This window comes from Haliaeetus leucocephalus, unplaced genomic scaffold (assembly GCF_000737465.1).
Source record: "Haliaeetus leucocephalus isolate CR32 unplaced genomic scaffold, Haliaeetus_leucocephalus-4.0 Scaffold251, whole genome shotgun sequence".
In the NCBI taxonomy this organism is placed as follows: Eukaryota; Metazoa; Chordata; class Aves; order Accipitriformes; family Accipitridae; genus Haliaeetus; species Haliaeetus leucocephalus.
Window position 1 is genome coordinate 1,108,085 of NW_010972687.1, and position 13,433 is coordinate 1,121,517.

At 36.6% G+C, this 13,433-nt stretch overlaps 1 long non-coding RNA gene across 1 annotated transcript; it reads right to left on the reverse strand.

The window, feature by feature from the left end:
- Positions 1 to 722: 722 nt before the first annotated feature.
- Positions 723 to 11,046, reverse strand: LOC104832424. The gene is made up of 3 exons (XR_774411.1): positions 11,032 to 11,046; positions 897 to 899; positions 723 to 806 (listed from the first exon to the last, which is right to left on the reverse strand). It is a non-coding gene; the product is annotated as an uncharacterized LOC104832424 (long non-coding RNA).
- Between the last annotated feature and the right edge of the window lie 2,387 nt (positions 11,047 to 13,433).

Genomic DNA, 13,433 nt, shown 5'->3' on the forward strand with positions numbered 1-13,433 from the left:
AGCAGAATTCATATTGAAGTAAATAAGTTTTAAATTTCTGTTACGCTGATTGCCTACTCTGAGAGGTATTCTAATATATTTTCATGAATACTTAAAATATAAGTGTAATTTGGAGCCCAGAAGTTCTTAAATAACAGAGAACTGGAAGAAAATTCTATTTAATTTTTTCCTTTGTTTGGCAATTTCACTAGTGCTTTCTCATAACAGAAGAGTGTACTGCATTTTGCAATTACAGCATACAGCATAGATACAGGGCAGCATTAGTTCTTTTTCCAGGCAGATATACAGTCCTACACTGTATGATTAACACTTTGTTAAATATTTTGTATTAAAAAGGCACAATGGATAGTCTATGGCTGCTGAACTTCAACATTACTATGTGGGTTATTTAAGTTCCACCCTATAATTGAAAAATAGCACCTTACTGCCACAACTGAATTAAGCACTCAAGCTCTCTGTCCAAGATTCCCTTCATTTCACAAAAGAATCCAACTTACATATGTTTCAACAAAGATCTAGAAAGAACTAAAACGGCATACAGCCAATACTACTAACACAGGAGCGCATATCTGGCTCCATTGGGATGTTTGCCAGTCCTCAGAACAGTTAAAGATAAAAACATTCCATACACATACTCATGACTGTCTTCAGCCACATCTTCCCAGGCCTACACAAGGCCATCCTCCAACCTGACCTTGTAAAACTAGTTCTTCAAGGGCTTGGCAAACATGCAGCACAACAAATTCTAACGGTTACTCTTGAAAACAAATGCCAGGTGTTCCAAGCTGCTCCCACACCTCACTGTTCTAGTAGCCTCTATGATTATATTTTTAATGCTTCAGGTAACCATTTAAAAATAAAATGTTCTGGGTTATCAATTCAATGGAGAAAATGACATGCTTATGAAAAGAACACTAGTAACTCAATCAGCAGATATCTACCAGGCATCTTTTTGGGGATCTTCAGAAATGTTTTAAACACAGCAGTTTTTCAAGCTGAACTTAAATTTGATCCCCTCAGAGCTTTTCTTATTCAATGCAAAACAGTTTTTTATAATTTAAAAATTCTGTATGACAGAGAAAAATTTATAGGTTTGTTCACATTCTATTCCATAACCTTCAGTGGTAGCAGCTTCTGCTGGACTTATGTACTGTTTTTCCATAGACTGAGATTTTTAAAACAGCCTGGATAAACACAATGTTATTTACTTGTGAAGGCACTTGCAGACTTCACCTTCTTTCACCAAGTTAAAATAAGCACGTGATAAAGGTATCACCTTTATCACCCACCATAACGCTAATCAGCAAGAAGGTACTAAAAAGCAAAATTAGCTTAATTAGCAGAATTTGTCCATCTTACCCAGTCCTAAGTTCCTGCCCAAAGGTGGTATTTGAAACATGTCTACAAATTGCTTTTTTCCCCAAGAAAGAGAGGAAGTGAATTTTTAAATTATTATTCCTTCTAGAGAACTATTGCCTATCGCATAACCAACATATTTGCTTCCACTGTCAACAGCACAGCAAGAAGGGAAAAAGGTGAAATAGGAGGTGGCTAGGGCTATATTATGCCTTCTGCACCAGAGCTGAATTTAATTTTGTGCCATAAAACTATCCTCCAATATCCTTCTTTTGTTCATATAGCAGTGGTAGGTACAGGTTTTGAAGAACAGTGATCTTGGAGAGGAAAAAGGGACTGATTCAGAGCAGGTGTAAGTTAGAGATGATTCAGTGATTCTTTAGGTAAAGAAGACCATAAATTCCCTGAACAGACCATTGTGCGAGCCTGAGATCACAGTACATTACTAAGTTTTGGAAGCGTTCCTGACTGTTAGAAGGTGATTAAGCTATGCAATCTTAATACTGAATATTTTTATATACCATTGAAATCTAGTTTTGCAGGACTAACCTGCAAAATTCCAACGTGGTAGGGGTGGTTTTAACAGAATAGATGTGATAGGAAATGTTTGTCTGTCACCTATGTACTTTTGGGTTAATTCACAGATTTCACAGGAATGATTCTGGGTTCAGTGTAACTGACAACTGAACATATCCTTAAATCCCTATGATGTTTAAAGTTGTGGTAGATAAATGCTCCAGGCAGATGATTAACAACATATTCATCAATCACCTGAATACTATTTTGTGAACTGTTGGCAAAAAATGGCAGAGCGTGCTCATACATTGTAAAGGGACCAGCTTTCTGATGTGAGTTATAGTGGTGAATAGACCAGTATCTCCAAAGTCAGGAAGGAAAATCAGAAATGTTGAATCAGAATCTGCCCTAGAACCTCTCTGCTGATACCTTTACTGGTGTGACAGTCAGATCTGGGTATTCACCATAGTTTTAAAACTTGCCTTCTGTAAGTATAAGCTATGATGAATGGTACCTTTAAAAACTGAACTCCAGCATAGAAAAAATTTATTCTGAATACACAGATATGAGAAAGAATTTAATAGAATATGAGCCAGTGACAATTTTTGAGAATATTATTCTCCCAAATTTGAGTCCAGACTTGTACAATTATTCTCTTTAAATGAAGAACTACTTTAATATATCACTTTGTTTTTAATAAATCTCTGGATAGACTTGTGAAGCTAATTCTTTTGCTTACATAAGTAAGGGTGCTGTTAAAATCACTGGCACAAATTCCCTCCTGGCTTGGATTAATGTAACTCTGCAAGATTCAGTTGGAATACACCGCCATAAACGTAGTTAGTAAGTGAAGAATCAGACCAAACAGAGTTGTGTTATTCTGAAATCTGTGTGATCCTTCTTTTTTGCATAAGCTACATTCCAAATCCAGGCTCCAATTTTGCAGAAGATCGATAGAGTTATGTCTGCTTTTGCCTGCTTCTTATCGGAGTCTTCTGTGTTCCAATGCATATGCTGGATTTATTGCCTGTGTCTTGTCACTGAGTAGACTGAAATACAACAGGAAGGAAATGTAGTCCATTTTGATTTTACATGCAAAAGCTTAATTAAATTAAAGTATTGGCACATTCAGTTCTCACACAGACCTGAATAAATGTGAAATAACTCCAGTGACTTTGGTGATGATTCCTTCAATGTACACCAGAAAGAAAACAGCTTCTATTGCCACAAGTTTTTGTGTTGTACAGTAGTCCTATAGCACCAGATATTATCTGAGAAACTATCTGATATGCTGTATACAAGTAGTCTGCTTTTGAGCAATCCATGTTGTATGGTATTGTATTGCACAAGATTTCTGCTGTATGTGTTTTCAGCACATTAAAATAAATTACCTATAAATTGAAGAAACACCATGCTAACAAGAGTCACTGTCAAAACAAAAAAAAAGAAAGGAAAAAAAAAAGAGGAGAATGAGAAGAAGAAAAGGCAAAATGAAAAAGATGTGCAAAGTTAAGAGAAAAAGGACCACAGCTATATAAGTGAGCCATACTTAAGTAAGAGGTTATAATATGTATCTTTCATTCTAAACAATGCCTTTTCCTGCACTTTTTTTAGATGAATGGGCTGGAAATATCACACCTAAGTCAATTAAGAGTAAGATGCCCCTTTACTTTGTTCAACCTGAATCAAAGCTCCTAAGCAAGTATAAATGTATTGTACAGTGAATACAGAGGTCAGTGAGGAAGGCATAAAGTCTTTTCATCAGAGAAAAATGATGATTTAAAGCTTAAGCTCTTTCAAAGGCTCTTGGGTAAAAAAATGACATTCTGCTAAAGGTAGAACAGAAGGAAAACCCAAACAGCCTCCCTCTCATTATTCTTCACAATTAAATAATCAGTGATACACAATCTTGACTGGCTACAGCATATTCTCTGTTTTGTTTTGGTTTTGGAAGAGCTAGTTAATCAGAGCTTTTTATTTTTCAAGTTCAAAAACCTATAGACTCTCATTGACTATATGAATCCATGATGAAATAAGACCAAAAATCTGATTTAAACTCATACTTAAAGATAGTATTGATTATTTAGGCTAATGCCAGGATATTCTATCTTCTATCTCAATTTCTTTGGTCTAAAACCATACAGGCCACTTCTTAATCTAACTTCAATACGCTGTGAGTGAAACTGTTTGGATTTTAGGGCAATGCAAGAAATAAAATTATCATTTTGAACCCTAATGTGCAAATGAGAGACTGTTTGGGGAAGGGAAGTGGTGCTTCCCAGTCTTCCTGTTTTACCTGGTTATTACTAGAGACCAGATGTTGGGTTAGATCACTACAGCTTTTCTTACACTCTGCTGTTGCACCAAAAACATTCACCTTTAATATCTCAGAGATGCTCCTGCATCTATATCACCTTCCAGAAGTGCTAGATGTTTACAGGTGGTGGAGATCTCCCATAAACTGGAGATACTTTTCCCTCCATGTTCTGGGTATGTGCTCCGCAAAAAAAAAGAAGTTAATAATGGAGAGGAAAGGCCATTCTTTGCTGCACCTTCTCCTGCTACTAGGAACACACTAATAATCTGCAGCCAGGATAGGTGGAGATGGGAAAAAGGAATAAATCCGACTGGGTGCTTTAGTCTTTTGCCTGTCCACTTATCTCTGCAGCAGCTGGTGGAAAGGAAGAGAGAGAGTTCAGGTATTTGGCCACTGCTGGCTTCTCTGACAGGTTTGTGTCAATTCAAATTCAAAACTGGCTTTTCCAAATAAATTTTTCATTCCAGCTTTCCTACCACAACCTCTGTTTTTATGAAATCATTCTCCTTGGAAAATACTGTATTTGAAATTTGGAAGATTTTATTTCAAATGGTGTTGTTTTCAAGATGACATTTCTTTCTTTGTTATCATGTCTGTTCTGGATGTAGGAATGGTCCTCCCTCCATAGCCCTGGACATTTGCAAACAGTCAGGCCTCTGGCTGTTATTTGATCAAGCATCTTCTTTTCCATTAAGGTCCTTCTAAAGCTGCTAAATGGAATAGTTCAGGTCCATTCTTTTTGTACGTTAGCTGTTGCAGTTCTCCAGGCCTCTGCCTCTAGACTGTTACTAGGACTCTTCTACCCACTTTTCAGAGACCCAATCTCTTTGGTGTGTGTGTAGTACAAGTGATAGTCTTATAGTTAAAACATAACACAAACATTAAATTATGAGGGAGATCATAATGGCAGTATGTCATTGAGATCAAACTGTGCATCTTCTTCACAATAAAACTGAATATTTTTACCACCCAGCTTTTTCATATTTAACATATTTAAATAGATTCCCTGCACTGGTTTCTCTTTAAAAATAAATTTTTTTATGTGTTAGGTACAAAACTTGCAAGAAAAGTGACTCTGAGAGATAATCTCTCCTTTCTGTCATTTTCCAGCTTCAAATCTGAAGGGAAAGAAATTTGCTCTTGCATGGCCTTATATTTTCTTTGAATTCAAATGGAAACTGCTGATTTCCAGAAAAGAATACTCAGCTCCTGTTTTGTAGAGAAGCGTTTTTTTTTTTAATCCACTTTACAGCTCTGGAAAAGGGCTATCAGAACCTGAAAGAACACTTACAAAAGTAATTCTTAAAAATCTGGCCATTTTATCTTAAGATAAAAAAACCACAGACACTTCAGTGCTTGAAACAAACTGAACTTTCCTCCAGTTACTACACAGCATACCACAAATGGAGATTATTTATTTAACGTAGTTGTAAATTAGCCTGAACACTGTATATTAGATGCACAGGTGCTGTCTATTAGCTTTAATGTAAAAAGCATGAGCCACCTACTCACACGTCATCAGTTGACTTTAATTTAGCCAACCTATTTACACCAGCAGGTTGGTCTGTACGTATGTTAGGTAGAAAAGTTTGTTTAAATGATCCCTGGTACTGCAAGTCCAAAATATCTTCCTGGAAACTTTTCAGATGTAATTTCATATGTGTATACAAATATATATGTGTGTGTTTGTGAACTGGTCTTTACAGAGGGATGCAATGACTTTATTTTAATAATTTCTTCATTTAACAGTTGTCTATGTAATTTTAAGTTTTCAAACTATGAATTATTATTTTACTTAATTGTGGCATTATTTTATCCATTCAAGACAACATCTTCATTACAGACGTCTGCTTTTGAGTCATTTCCTCTCAGATAAACCTTTATAAATAATGGATTTTTTGGCTTAGTGCCTAATCATTATCTTTCTTTTATTTTTTTTTTCCCCTCATTTTGGCAATTAAAACATTCTTTTAAGCGGAATCTGAGTTATTCCTGTGTGTGTAAAATAAAAGGCATTAACATAAGGAAAGGGAAGATAGTCCACCACCACTATTGCCACCTAACTCTCTAGACGTTAACTATGCAGTCCTAACAAAAAATGTGTCCAGAACACAAATTCTACTTCTTCTTTCGTGGCAAAGATTTGAGCCTAACAAGCTGGTTATTTTTTGAAAACTTTTAATTTGTATAAAAAGTTTAGGTTTTTGTTGGGCTAGAGGGAAAGAGAACAATTAAAAAATCTCATTACTGAAAATTCTGCTCCTTAAGTGAGAGAACATAATATTCAGTATCTTCTCCAATGAACAAGTATCAGCTGAAATAGAAAGACACTTATGAAATGTATAGATGACTGCACACAGCATGTAAGGTTTCTCCACGCAATATAAGTTTTCAATTTAAAACCTTTTCTAAAATGAGTCAATAAGGAGTTACAGCCCAGGCCTCCTACTCAGATGTGTGCCTTCAACAGCAAGCTACCTAAAGACCACGCAGCTGCTCGCTCACTTACTCTGCCCCCAGTGGGATGGGGGGAGAGAATCAGAAGGGCAAACGTGAGAAAAATTGTTGGTTGAGATAAAGACATTTCAGTAAGTGAAGGAAAAGAAGAAAAAAGTTGTAATGATGCAAAACCAATTGCTCACCATCAGTGAGTTATCAACATAGTTTCTGTCACAAAAGCCACATCACTGTATGGGCTGCTATGAAGAAAATTAACTCCATCCTAGTACAATCTCTACCTTATTCCATACCATTTGCATCATGCTCAGGTACTGCATTATTCAATATATTTGAATATATTCACCACCCCCACCTTCCCTACCCTTTGATATCTAAACAGATATAATTCCCTTCATCTATGGACCATCCCCTTTCAAATATCTATTCAAATGTCCATTCAGTTAATTTAGTCCATGAATTGGATTCCACCTGTTGTGATGGTCATTCAGGATAGGAGAGATAGTGTGCTGTGTTGGACTATTGGATCACTGCTGCATTTGTCTGGTTCCTTACAAGGTTCATCTTCCATTGGTTTGGTTGACTCCTGCTTTGGTACTTTTGACATAGAACTATGGCATCATACAGCAATGGCAACATACAACTCAGATCATGGGTTATTTTCACCCAAGTTTAAATCTCCTTGAGGTGCACATTGGATTTCTCCATCCTTTTGCATTACCCACCAAGTGCAGCCAGGTCCTTGAGCAAAAGCAATCCCATGAATGGGTTTGCCTTTTCCCAAGGAAGCTGTAGCCCACATTTTCTCAGAGTCGCTTATGTGCACTATAGGGACTTTATGTCCTTCCACAGTATGTAGGGGTTTTCTTTGGGAAGGACCAAGTTGATTAGCAGATCCTCTAGTGTTAATCAGCCAAGTGGCTTCGGCTGGATTTGTATCCCAAAACTTGAAGGTCCCAGCACCCATCATTCTAAGTATAGTTTTTAACTGTTCAATTAAAGGCTGGTGCGTGATAGGGAATGTGATAGGCCCAGGTGTCTATGAGTCCTGTAGTCTGATTTGATTCTTTCCGGAGTGCTTTGTTGCCATGAGGCTTGTTTTTCAAGGCCCAGGATGGTGTTTCAGGCAGTGGTATGGGTCACAGGGTATGTTTCTGGCCATCTGGTAATTGCTTCCACTATTGTAAGCAAGTGATATTTGCCTTGGCACATTCGTGGTAGTATGATATAATCTATCTGCAAGGCCTCCTTGTATTAATATCTCAGCTATCCATCCTTTGTGCCAGCTTTGCCTGCTTGGCTTTCTTGATTACCTTTGCTTTCACAAGATAACCTGTGCAATGGTCTCAACTGGTCACATCCACCCCTCGATCACAATGTTGCATCCCTTCCTAGATGTCCTGTTGTGTCAAGGGCCCACTGAGCAATGAATAAAATGCTGGTGTGTTATCAACACTGTTTTGATCACCAGTCTAAAACACAGCACTATACAGGCTGCTTAATTATGAAGAAAATTAACTCCATCCCAGCCAAACCCAGTACAACAACGATACCTAAAGATGAGCTGTAGTATATTTCTCTTGCCTAGCTATTCAGTTGAAGCTAAAACCACCAAAAGACAAAAGGTAAAACCTTTTCCATGGGGACTCAATTTAGGGACAATATTCAAATTATAGGCCAAATTAACTTTCCTGTAACAAGACTATGGCAGCAGTAGGTTTGATACTCTTTATCTTCTTGACATTATTTTCCTTTTCTGTGGTCTCATATTTTCTGTGGTGTTTTTTAAGTCCTTGTTGATTAGTCTGACCTTATTTATTAAAGCTCCTGAAGAAATAAATATGCCTTTTAAGAGTTCTATGGAATTTTTGCCCCTCTAAGTTATTATGGGCCTGGTAGGTCTGTTGCAGTATGACTGGTCTGAAAGGAACATCTCAGGATGAGGTTCCCATGGAGAGAGAGGGTATGAGCAGGGAAGAGGGATACCAGAAGGTAACGGTGGGAAGGAAGAGCCAGGGAAGAGTGACTACCTTCAGGCACTGCCACCATGAGAGCAGAACTATATTTGAGAGGCAGTAGATGTCCTTTTCTGGCAAGAGTACATTTATCCTCAGATTTAGGTATCATTTTGTAGTCAGGAGCCTTTTGTAGAAAAAAAAGGACTGACTTTGAAGAAGGAGGGGAAAACAGCTATGAAAAGAGCATATACCAAACTAAATTGAAGTATTTACAGCCATATAAGTTTCATGGCCAGGCCTTCTTGCTCTCAGGTGATATGGTCATATATATTTCCTTCCTGACTGCTCTTACTCGCTGGCATCTAAATTCCCAGAAAAGCCTGTGGCTTCAAACCTCACTGCCTTTTCCTTAGCCAGCCAAATGAATACCGCATTACTATACAACAGGAATTCAGCATGGAATTACAATGACTGTGTGTGCTCATGACCACATTTAGCAGAGGCCACAGCCTCTGGATAACTAAGATGGCATCCCACAGGTTTCATTTTTCTCTTCCTTACCCTCCACAACCCCAGCTTGTTAACCACAGCACGTGAATTGCACTGCAGACCCACTTGATTTACTGCCCTGAAATGCAAAGACAAAAGGCAGAAAACAACGACCTCTGAGAAACTGAATTCAGATCCAAGTGCGTCCTGAAAACAAGTTAAACTCAGCCTCCAGATAGGTCATTAAAAAAAGAAAGAGAGAAACAATTTTATGTGTAAATTTTACAAATTGAGCAGCATTTCTCTCATCTCATGTCTATCATACCAAGTAAGCACTGGTTTGTCTGCTCTGGGCAACCTTGTACATAAACTATGTATGTCATGGGGGGGGGGGCAGGCGGGGGGGGGGTTGGGGGGTTTTGGTTTTGTTTTGTTTTGTTTTGTTTTATTTTTTAAATTTCAAGCACCTGCTGGTTAGTTCTCAAAGGTGGCTAAACCAAATGAAATTAAGACATCAGAATATTTCATGCAAATTTCAATTTGGTTCAGTTTTCCAGCTGCTGATGGAACTGCCAGATACAAATACAGCCTCTTAGAATGGTAAATTGTATTCAAACAAAGATTAAGAATTAGATTTTGGGGTGTATTACTTGGAAAAGAATATGAAAGGAAAAATGGAACTATGTTTATCCTGTAACTTGGTACTGAGAGCATTTCACTTAAAATTGATTATAAATGCAAATTCTAGAATTAATGGGTTTAAGTCATTGATATGAGATCTTAATTGATTAATATGAGTGTAAAAACAGTCCTTAAAAACAGGGAAAAATTGAGGATGTACTGGTAAAAGAAAAAAAGAAAATTTTTAAAAAGCATGTTTTCAACTTTTTGTCTTTTTTTTTCCTGAGTTTAATAAAGAAGGGGCTACTCTGAATTCAGAGATTCATAATGTCTTTTATAATTGCTCATGAATGATTTTTCCTCTGTAGTGAAAAAAATGTATATTTTCTTCTTAACTACTCATTCCACACTGCCTCAGGGAACACACATTTACTCTACAAAAACAGAGCAGTTTCTATAGTTTAAAAGAAAAATTGAAGCGACCTTTTCGATTTCCTTTGATAACTACACAAATATTATCAGCATTTCTACATTACAGGAGGAAATTGCCCAGCAAAATATCCAAAGACACATTTAAAAATTTCTGTGTATGTGACCCAAACTCTTGCTTGCTCATTGGAGTTGACATTTAGTGATGATTCTATCATGAATCATCTGATGATTTTTTTTTTTTTTAAAGTATTCAGGGTGGGCACAGTGCCCTTCTCCTATGTTCATATAATATCTAACCCATTTTGGATGCTACAGGAATAGATTCAGATAGAAATCATTAATAATGTGTGAATACAGGCAGATCAGAGCTGTAGCCAGAGGCACAGGAAGATGCAATGGCAGATAATTCCCTTCCCTCTACCTTTTACGATTTCCCATTATAGACTCACTAGACAAGTGAAAAAGTCAGAGAAACCCAAGAAATAATATATGATCTAACATAAGAAGAGCTGTGGAAACTTCTTACTGATCCTTGCATGTAGGTTGCAACTCTGGTCTTATCATCAGCTGACAACTGGGTCAATTCTCAAAATGTCTCTAAAGTTGAACTTTACTCCCATAAAGAAACTAAACTTAAATCATTAGGTCTCTGTGGAAGAATATGGGTTCACACATCTCATATTCTGTAAATGTATGCCTCCACTTCTTTCTGTAATGTGAAATAATTAACTATAATTAATAGTAATAATAGAAACAGTGAACTGCAGTTTCTTTTGAAAATCTAACAGACTCATAAAGTCCTAAAATTGGTAGCCACACAGCATATTCTTCTTAAACACACTCTGGGATTTTTACCTTCTTCAGCTTGAAGTCCTAGCTCCAAACTTTTTGAGTTTGTTAAGTTGGCTGATTATGTGACAGGCAAGATTTCCTCCTGGAACCTTCTTGTTTAAGCATTATGTTTCAATGGCTATTAGCTAATGGATTGAGAAATCTATATAATTAAATGTGAAGAGCCAAATGTGAGTGGACAGTAGTCCTAAATGCAAGAAGCAGAGAGAATTGATTTATGTCCTATTGATACTGAGATACTATTTTAAATATCCTTTGCAAAAGAAAAATCATCTATTCCTTCTATTGTGCACTCTTTAAGAAATAAATATTACTATAGCAGAGAAAAAGGCTCTAATGGAGTTTTTATCTGTATACAGTCTAGAAGTGTTAAAAATATGAAAAATTATCAGCTTCCAAAATCTGATATCTTTTCAGCAGAAAAGACTCTTTGAGTTTATGGCAGGAAACAGCGTCATGAATAACTCATCATTGTTGGTGATATTTTATTCATTATTTAATAGTCCTTGGGGTCATCCCAGGATTGAACCTACTGAAAACATCAATTGTATTCCTGTAGGTCCATGTATCTTGTATATCACATTGAGTCAGGAACTTCATATGTCCATTTCTATCTCTATTTCATAAAATAATGTTTCCACTTGTCCAGTGATAATATCTTTTTCATTGCTTGTAAAATTCCTCTTTTGAGTGTCAAAGTCAGTAGCTTTGGAAAAACAACCAATCTGTTCCTTATTGACAAAATACTCAAAATAAGAATATACAATCATATTTGTGTGTGTTTGTGTGTGTGTCCACCTGTGTGTAAAGAGATCATTAATATTTTGTACAGATATTATTGCTAAACTGTTTCTCTGCTGCGTTTTTTTTTTTCCTATCAATCACAGCCAACTATGGTAGAAGAAAACACAGTAAAACCCATTCACTGGATGAGAAGACAAGTTAATATGACTTTTTTTATAATGGTCAAAATAAATAGACTGCTTGCCATAAAATGTCATTTGTTTAGCCTTCCTGTTTAGAATAAATTGTGATGACATAATCTGTCTGCTTGGCAGTCCTGTGTACTGAGACTGAGCAGTTCAGTAAGATTAAGGACTTGCCAAGATATTACCACTAGGATTTTACACCATTTTAGAGAATTTTGGGGGTCTGTCTACAAAAATTAGGCAGGAATCATTCTAGGAACACATCTCTCTGAGATCCATATTGCTTTGTTTTCCCTTAGAATAAATGACATGACCAATACTCTATACATCATGTGTAGACAACCAGACACTATTGTAAAAAAACAACAAGTTAATGACAGTGTTGCACAAAACACAAGATATGCATATGTAATACACTCCTGATGAGAGGTTCAACTGGGTTCACTGGGCTTAGACAGTGGTATAAAATTTTGCAGCTAAGACTTTGTCTTTGCAGAGCCGGGACTGTATTCAGCCCTTCACCAAGGATCTTAACAAAGCAAGATCTTCATATCACAGAGGAAATAAATTGGCTGGGGACTGACTATCCATAGCATATGAAAGAACAGATAGAGCTGACATATTAACTATGAACAATAACCCAATGCAAATTGTGATGGTTTGCACTACTGAGTGAAAAAGAAGACATATTAAAGAAAAAAACCTGAAAAGCACAAATGAGAGAGGAAGAACAACACATGCTAAGAAAATAAATAAGAAGTTTTAAATTGTTTGCTACATCAAATAAATATATTTCCATCTGAAACTACATGGAAACTATGCTTTAGAAATATTGTGGCAAATACATACTCCATAGGCTTCAGAAGAGCTGATTTATACCAGCCATCAGCAAGGTCCATTGTTTATCTCTAAAGTTTTCTTCCCCAACACATCTTCAAATAGCAGAATTGTAAGCTCAAACTGAAATACAGTTCCCTAGCTCTGCCTGGTGCTAACTTAATTCCCTTAACACTATTGGTATGTGCTATAAGTCAAACCAAAATATTGTAATCATTAATTACAAAAAAAGGTATTTAATTTAATGTAATCTACATTTATTTCATGTACGTTTTGATCTCAGTTCTCTGTGTGCTTTATTTCACACTGCAATAGCAGTATGAAAATTCTTGTAAGGAAAAAATTAGTCCTGCCTTACTAAAACAAAATGAAGACAGACATTTATTTAGAGGTAAGGTTCCCATGTAGCTGATTTTCATTTGATTTGATCATTTTCACTGTGGACTTGCCAGTGGTTGGAATACAGAAATACAGAGGATGGGAGAGAAGAAAGCTAACACAAATCTTGTCACCCTCTGGAGGACAGATCTGAAATGCATTGCTTTCCTGCCAGAGGCCAGTGAACATACATAGAGTAACTGTAGCAGTTATCTTGTGTTTCCAGCTGGAATGAGACAAGAAGCTGCCTCCAATTCCTCTATCCTAACCCACTTCAGGACAAAATCATCC